The sequence below is a fragment of the Takifugu flavidus genome, chromosome 22 (genome assembly GCF_003711565.1).
Source record: "Takifugu flavidus isolate HTHZ2018 chromosome 22, ASM371156v2, whole genome shotgun sequence".
NCBI lineage: Eukaryota > Metazoa > Chordata > Actinopteri > Tetraodontiformes > Tetraodontidae > Takifugu > Takifugu flavidus.
The window spans coordinates 9,797,418-9,806,140 of NC_079541.1; positions in this window are offsets into that span (position 1 = coordinate 9,797,418).

Here is an 8,723-nt window from a genome sequence, read left to right on the forward strand (position 1 = left end):
TGTCACCCCACTGGGTCATGGTTCCCTCTCCTTTCCTCCTCCTCATCAAGCAGACTAGTTATGCTGATTCCTGTGTAGTTTTTCTGCCCCCCCCCCCCCCCCCCCTATTTATTTACAGGTATCGCCGCCTTCGGAGCTGCATGACGACCTCTGGCCCGCTGACCTGTTGTATAGTGTATTTTTGTGTGTGCTTCTGTGCTCTGTGCCTCTCTCTCCCTCTCCTCTTCCCCCTCCTTCTCCTTCTCCTTCTCCTCTCTCTTTACCCAGCTGGCCATCAGCAGGAGGGTCCCCCTACATGAGCCTGGTCCTGCACAAGGTTTCTTCCTGTTAAAGGGGAGTTTTTCCTTGCCACTGTTGCTTGTCTGGGGTTAGGCCCTGGGATTCTGGAAAGCACCTTGAACAATTTTGATTGTATAAGATGCTATATAAATAAAGATTGATTTGATTTTGATTTGACTGAATTTCTGTATGCTCACCAAGTAATTAACTCACAATGTTAACTTGCAAAGCCGAAAGTTAAAAACAAAGAATGCAACTAGCAAACACATACCATCAGGATGCTTCCCAGAATAGCAGAGATCTTTTCCTTGTTCCTTTCCCAGCACTGGCCCGCTCCCTACGAGCAGGTGCCCCACCCTGCACATAGCGAAATGTGGATACGAGAGGAGGTGGGTGTTTGGAGCTGTCTCCCACTTGCAGCAGCACTCATATCCGGTTGGACTGTTAGCGGACGTAGCCGCTGCTACAATATCACAGATGTACTTCAGCCCAGCGTTACATCAGAGGGAATGGATGGAAAATATGTTGAGCCACCAACACAGAAAAGTTTGTATTGTAGCGTGTTGGGGAGGGTCAGAGTGGGAAATTCCCAGCATGCTTTGTAGCAGTGTGTTCTGTGGGTTCAGGTTTTAACCCTGTTTTTATTTGTTGTAAATGTTATCCTTTGCAACTTTCAATGTTAATGTTCTATTTATTGAGTTCTGGTTGTTGAAGAGAAATATTTTGGTTTGTTAGCATCTTTTATCCTATTAGCATGTGTTATACTATATGTTTTGTTTTATGTTACAGTTAGTTTAGAAGTTAGGAATACTATATACTCTTTAGTAGGAATACACATAAGCAAGTCAGTTGACCCTTCCTTGACCTGAAGACTGGTCAGACAGTTGGAGCCAGCCAGACAGGAATTGGTAGATCCCCATCGTAAAACATGACAACGTAGTTTACTGGTGTTGATAAGTTCCTTGGCAGGAATATGACTTCGGACCTGGCCATCTGGAGAAGATAATGGAGAAGAAGGACCACACCAACACCAAAGGAGGCTGGAAGAAGAAGATGGGGTCATCCAAGAAGAAGGACTGGATTGGACTGAATTAGCATCAATAATTTACATATGTCTTTCTATAAAAGACTGGGTCAAGGGATAGTTAGGCAGTCAGACTTCATGCCCTGACAATTGACTTTGTTGTTGCTAGGGTTATGAACTGGCCCAGAGCTCTGTAATATTTGTATCTTGAATTGATTCTGTTTGCTAAATACATCTGTTTGCTAAATACATCTGTTTGCTAAATACATTTGTTTGCTAAATACATTTTGAAATTGACATTTGTTTACTTGAAGTCTTCATTTAAAGAACACGCGGATTGGCAGTGACACACGAGAGGTACTGCAATCCAACAATTTGGTGACCCCGACGTGATGAAGACAGAGAAGTCATCTGAGGCAAAGAATTCAACAACGGTCACTTCGGAAGACAACTGACGACAAAGGGATCCCTAATAAAAGGTAAGCAGACACCTGTTTAATCAAAAGCTCTGCACATTGGCAATTTCCAAAACATTTGTCGTCACTGTCAATTGAAGTGTCCTAGTTATAAATTCCAGATACAAATATAAAAGTACTGTTGAAAAACAGGGAAGTACTGTTGAAAAAACAGGGAAGTACTGTTGAAAAACAGGGAAGTACTGTTGAAAAAACAGGGAAGTACTGTTGAAAAACAGGGAAGTACTGTTGAAAAAACAGGGAAGTACTGTTGAAAAACAGGGAAGTACTGTTGAAAAAACAGGGAAGTACTGTTGAAAAACAGGGAAGTACTGTTGAAAAAACAGGGAAGTACTGTTGAAAAACAGGGAATTACTGTTGAAAAAACAGGGAAGTACTGTTGAAAAACAGGGAAGTACTGTTGAAAAAACAGGGAAGTACTGTTGAAAAAACAGGGAATTACGGTTAGAGTAAACCGTAACTAGTACAGTGCTGTATTGCTGTATGCAGTGCACTGTATATCAAAAAGATTTGGGTTGGGACTCGGAGCGCAGTTGACGGGACGGACACTCCCGACGCCCGAGATTTGTGTTTTTGTGTGGGGTGGAAAAGTGTCAGAGTGAACGTGAATTAAAAGGCTCTTTGTCCTTGGGAATTAACCCCCAGAGTGGAACCGGATCAAAGACGTTTGATCTAGAAGCTTGTTTCACTGAGGCATTGAGTTGACCGTTGGAGTCATTCACATTCAATCTCACTTGGGAGCATAGTTAAAGATGGAACTGGAATGTGGTAAAGCGTGTTGGGATCAGGGAGAATGTTCTCCCTACCCTCGGTCTGTGGAAGAACAGTGGAAGTGGACTCTTGATCAGGTGGTGAGTGGCATGAAAGAACAGGACAGGGAAAGAGAATTGGATGCAATAAAAAAGTTGTGGAAAGAAGCTCAGAAGCAGAAGATACTTCCCCCTCCAGAGGTGAAGGTTAATTTAGCTGAAGCATTGTGTAAGTGGGAGTCAGAAACTCACAACATATTACAGGATCATCTTGATAATCCAAAATTAGGTTTTATAGCAGGAAAATCGTGGCAAAAACAGGGTAAGGAGTTGGAAGATAAGCATCGAAGGATACATGTTGTGGCTGTGACATGTGCAGCGGTGCACTATTTCAGAGCAAGGGGGGGTCACACGAGTGCCCAATGTAGAGAAACCTTCATTAGAAGATCCAAACCAGACACTGACACTTAACACCACTCTTTATCCATCATTACCTACTACCTCTTCCCCACCCCCATATCAATTGCCAGTTTTGACTACTAATAGTGGTCAGTTAGATGTGGACAGAAATGAAGAAATGCAGGAGTTACGTGAGACAGTGGGTTTGAACTGAGACAGGTTAGCAGGATCAAACAGGGACAGGAAGAGGTTGAAGATAACTTAGGAAAAATTGAATGTAGAGAAGAAGCCCAGGTGGTTCGCCCTAAAATCTCCCAACAAACTATATTTAAAAAACAGGACAGTCAAAAATCTGCATTAAACGTCTTTAAAACAATTAGCAATCAAACAAAACAAGTGAAAAGAGCTGATCCCTCAGGAGGATTTGCCAGGGCTGAGCACAGGAAGGAGAAGGCAAGATCGATTTATGGCAGTGATAAAGAGGAGAGCGAGAATAAGACAGATACCTACAAAATTCTGGCTACATTTAATGGTGAATTGGAGGTTCAGGAGCCTGTTGAAGCTCAGACAGAATTATATGAATTAGAATCATGGGAAGAGAGTGAGTGTGAGTATAGAGGTGTACCGTTGACAGGGGCCATAAATAATGAGGAGGCGGGTCAGATAGGAATACACACGCGGAGTAAGGGGCCTGTTTTAGGAAGGCCGCAGTTCCAGGCCCCTCTGATACAGAAAAGAGGAGGACAGCTACCAGTATATGTTCCATTTGCTATCACAGACATTAATTGTTTGGTGGATAAGATGCCCCCACCCGCAGAGGGAGGCGGCAAGTGGATGTCTACCCTTTTCAGTTTAACACAGAGCATGCAGCTGGCGGTGGGAGACTTTAGAGGAATTTTAGGGAGACAAGTGTCTCTCTGGGATTTGGATAAAGTTGAAGTAGCAGCAGGCATTAAAGGCAGACCTAATGCTGCACGTTTTGGCCCATGTGCAACCAGGGTTGGTGAAGCTATGAGACAGATATTTCCAGTATCTCCAGGAGCAATGCAGAATTTAAGATTTAAGTGGGAGGAAAGTGAGTCGGCACATGGGTTCCTTACGAGGTGTAAAGAGGAATGGATGTGTGCCACAGGGTGCCATCCTGGTTCTAAACAACAGGGAAAGAAAGAGGAGGTGATGACAGCGCAGGAACGGCTCCTAAAAATGCAGTTAGATGAAGCACTGAAAAAGTTTAACGATAAACACAAGGAAGAGAAACAGATGGTTCGGCAGTTTTCTCGGCAGGTGCAGCCAGATCCGTTAGGTCCGCAACAAGATTTTGCTCCAATAAACCCGTATTGGGTCAGTCCAAGGGGAGGCATGTGTGGGAGACGCGGCGGGCAGGGATACGGCTTGATAGGCGGGTACTTAGGCCGAGATCAGTGTCACGCCTGCAAAGGGTATGGTCATTGGCAAAGGGACTGTCCATATCGCAACTACCCGGAGGTACCAGGCAGTGTTCCATCATCTCATGGAATTTATCACCGGAGCTGATCTCATCTGACACCGTCGAGCTTGTGGGGTTCTCAGGAAGCCCGGAGAGACTGCTGTTTTCGGTGCCGTTAGTGACTCGTTTTGCTGGACAGACTGTGTTGCACCCCTTTGTCATTTCACCACATTGCCCTATCAACCTGTTGGGACGAGATCTCCTGGTGAGGACAGGAGCAGCTATTCTGTGTGGGGGCAAAGCTCTTGTGGTGCAATTTCCTAATGGACTGAAACTGAACTGCTGTATTTCACACCAAGGTGTGAAGGGACAAATGCTGATGAGTCCGACATCCCTCCAGAACAGGGGGTGTGGGCGGACATTTATTGGGGAGAACTTGAGCCTGAGACCTCACCTGGTGTCGGTGTTGCGGCATTGTTTCAGAGCTGGGGGCCCTGGCTGTCGATGGTGAGTCCCTTTGCCCTGCCAGTTGATCCCTATCATGTCACTCTATTTTATGACCGTGAGAATAATGAGGTCTATCAGGATGCGTTTAGAGAAAAGTTACAAGGAAATTTTTGGATGATTACATCACCGTGTTTGTTTGTGGGGCCTGAGGGTGTGGCTGCGCAGGTTGACCTTACTGCTGAACAAAATGAGTGGTATGAGATGGCTGAGGAAGCGTGTCCCCACGTTACCCTTGCCATCCATGCTGAACATCAGGCAAAGGACCTTGGTCCTATGATAAAAAGGTTAATGAGTGTCACAGATTGGAGCTCTACTCAGATTCCTGGCCTGTTATATTCTCCTTCAGAAAAGAGTTACAAGATAATGCATACAACTACTAACTAGTAATCTTACAACATCGACAGATTCAGAGGTTTCATGGGAGAGAAAAGACTGATCATCCAGACAGTGCAAAAACTTTAAACTCACTTCCAGAAACTTTATGGTCCTCTGGCCCGACAGAAGGGGTTGTGTTCTACTGTTGAGCCAGTGTCATTCAGTGTCTCGGATTACAACCCTGTCTGGCAGAGTCAATATAAACACAGACCACCTGCTGAGGAAGGCATTCAGGAAACAATAGAAGGGTTGTTAATTTCTGGGGTTCTTGAGTATTCCACTTCAGCATGGAATACTCCGATTTTGCCAGTTGAGAAGCAGGAAAAAGGGAAATATAGGATGGCTCATGATTTGAGACGTATTAATTCTATTGTGACAACACCCACAGTGCCAGTTCCCAACCCATATACTGCAATATCAGCTTTGTCTCCTTCCCATAAATGGTTCACATGTATTGATCTGGCTGATGCATTTTTTGTCTCCCACTTCACTCCGCTATGCGTGACATCTTTTCTTTCACATATAAAGGCAGACAATTACGATATACACGTTTACCACAGGGATTTATTTTATCCCCTGGTATTTTTAATCAGACATTACGGAAGTTATTGAAGGACCTCACTCTACCAGAAGGGGTGGTCTTGATTCAATATGTTGATGACATTTTATTGGCGGCTACATCAGCTGAGTCTTGTTTGTGGGCAACGCAGGCACTCCCTACGCATTTGTGGGAAAAGGGCTTTAAGGTCTCTAGAAAGAAGCTTCAGTGTTGTCGTCGCTCTGTGACGTTCTTAGGTAGGGTGGTTTCTGCTCAGGGTACAGGTGTATCACCAGCTCATAAATCCTCTATCCTTGAACATCCTAAGCGAGAGACTGTAAAGGAAATGTTGTCATTTCTGGGTCTCGCGAGCAATAGTAGACATTTTATTCCTGCATATTCAGAAAAGACTACGCTCCTACGTGCAATGGTGAATGAACAGGGAATGCGTGATTTGGCAGCCCGGCTAACATGGACAACTGAGGGGGAGAAAGCGTTCATTGCTCTTAAACAGGCACTCACGACATCTGCATGTTTTGCCATTCCGGAATATAAAGATACTTTCTTTTTGGATGTTTCTGAAGGAGAACATACAGTACATGGTGTTCTCTTTCAGAAAAAAGGGGGTGACAGGAAAGTATTAATGTATGCAAGTATAATGCTGGACCCCATTGAAAACAGGCAGCCATCGTGTGTAAGGCAGGTAGCAGGGGTAGCAAAACTTTTACAAAAAACAACACATTTAGTGATGGGTCATGCTCTGACAGTTCTTACAACACATAGTGTGGTATCACTGGTCAGCTCAGCAGCATTCACCATGACCTCACTTAGGCAGACCAGGATGGACAAGATTTTAACGGCACCACACATAACATACACACATGAAGGGATCAATATGGCAGATGGTATGGGAGAGGGTGAACCACACAGATGTGAAGAGAAAGTGAAGAAAGATGAAAAAATCAGAGTAGATCTTAAGACGGAGCCGTTAAAGGATCCAGATGAAATACTATTCACAGACGGCTGTTGTTTCAGACACCCACAAGAGGATCTGAAAGCTGCCTATGCAATAGTTAGACAGTCAGAAGAAGGCTTTGAGGAAGTGGAAACAGGAAAGATAAAAGGTAAAGAGTCAGCACGACTTGCAGAATTGAGGGCAGTTATTAGAGCATTAGAAATATCAAAGGGAAAGAGAGTGACTATCTATACAGATTCAGCATATGTAGTGGGAGCAATTCACTTAGAACTTTGTCAAGGGTTGCGGGCAGGTTTTAACACAGCATCAGGATCTCCTATAAAACATGAGGCAGAGATGAGGCAATTGGCACAGGCACTCATGGAACTCAGTGCAAAGGTCACAGCAAAGAGAACTCTCTGGAGGGAAGAGGTAATGAGGCTGCAGATCAGGCAGCAAAGAAGGCTGCAGGTTATAAACCAAGTTACAATTTGTTGTTGGCAGAGAAAACAGTTCATGAAATTCTTCCAAGATACGATAGGAAAGACTTAGTTGTGATCAAGAAGAAGCTTCTCCACATGAAAAAACAGTTTGGAAGGAAAGGGGGGCTGTGAAAGTTGAAGGAATTTGGCGGGGCCCAGACGGCAGACCTGTTCTCCCGCCCGGTCTGGTAGATGCCGTCCTGGAAGAGGCCCACGGCCTGACACACTGCGGGAAACCACGAATGATGCAGAGAATGTTCAATATGCAAACACTTTAATGTAAAATCAACAATTCGACTACATGAGGGCAAGTTTCCATAGCAGGGCAAGGAAAATTATAGATTTCACCGATATGATAGACCGAGTCAATGGGTTCCGATACCTCTTGGTGGCAGTGGATGCATACACTGGCTGCCCAGAGGCGGTTCCCGTAATAGAAGATGCAAAAAGAAGCAGAAGATGCAAAAAGTGTTATTAAATTTTTGATTAATCCGATACATGGTTTCCCAAACAAATTAGGTTTGATAATGGCACTCAGTTTAAAAATAAAGATTTACAAGAAGTAGAAAAAACATTAGGCCTTAAACATGCATTTGGCACCGTCTATCATCCACAATTACAAGGGAAGGTAGAAAGAATGAATCAAACACTGTAGAGCAAAATTGGCAAGATATGTGCTCACAGTGGAATGAAATGGACACAGGCGCTTCCAATTGCCTTGATGTCAGTAAGAAGCTCTGTTAGCTCCCGGATAGGATTCACTCCCTTTGAGCTCGAGAGGGGTGTTCCCTTTCGGGACCAGGAGCAGAAAATCCATAGGCCAACCCAGCACTTTTATGAAATATAAATCTTATTTTGTTCAACTAAAAACGACTCTCTCAGTTTTCTCCCAACAGGCAACCTCTGTAACCACAGTCAGTGAGGATCCAGGAACTCAAAACACAGCTGAGTGGGTTCTTCTGAGAGTCATCAAGTGAAAGTGGTCAGAGCACAGGTGGACTGGTCCCTTTGAAGTTGCAGAGTGAACATTACATGTTAACCCTAACATACTAACACTCTAACACATTAACCCTAACTCTGGTATCACTGGAATCAATGTACCCCAGCAGGTAATCCACAGAGAACGCTTGGACAGATTCGGAAACATCTAAAGGAGACGGCACAATGATTACAGTTCTACTTTTGTGTGCGTTGTGGGGAGGATCTCAAGGCAACGTGGGAGACATCTGTCTGGGTTACACAGGGGTGATTCTTGATTACACCAAAGGGAGTGATACAACATTTCAGTTTGATTTATGAGGTCATAGGGGCTGTAGAGACCCTGGAATTTGGAGGAACATGGACACATGTATGATCCACTTTGTCAGCTCTTTTTCCAGTGGTCTCGAATAAGACATCTCCTCCTACATTTGTTTCAGTCAGATCCAATTTTACCTGCTTGTCACGAACGGGAAGAAGGTTGGTAGGTGACTTGCCTTCAACATGGTGTAAGTACATGGTAAATGTCACTACA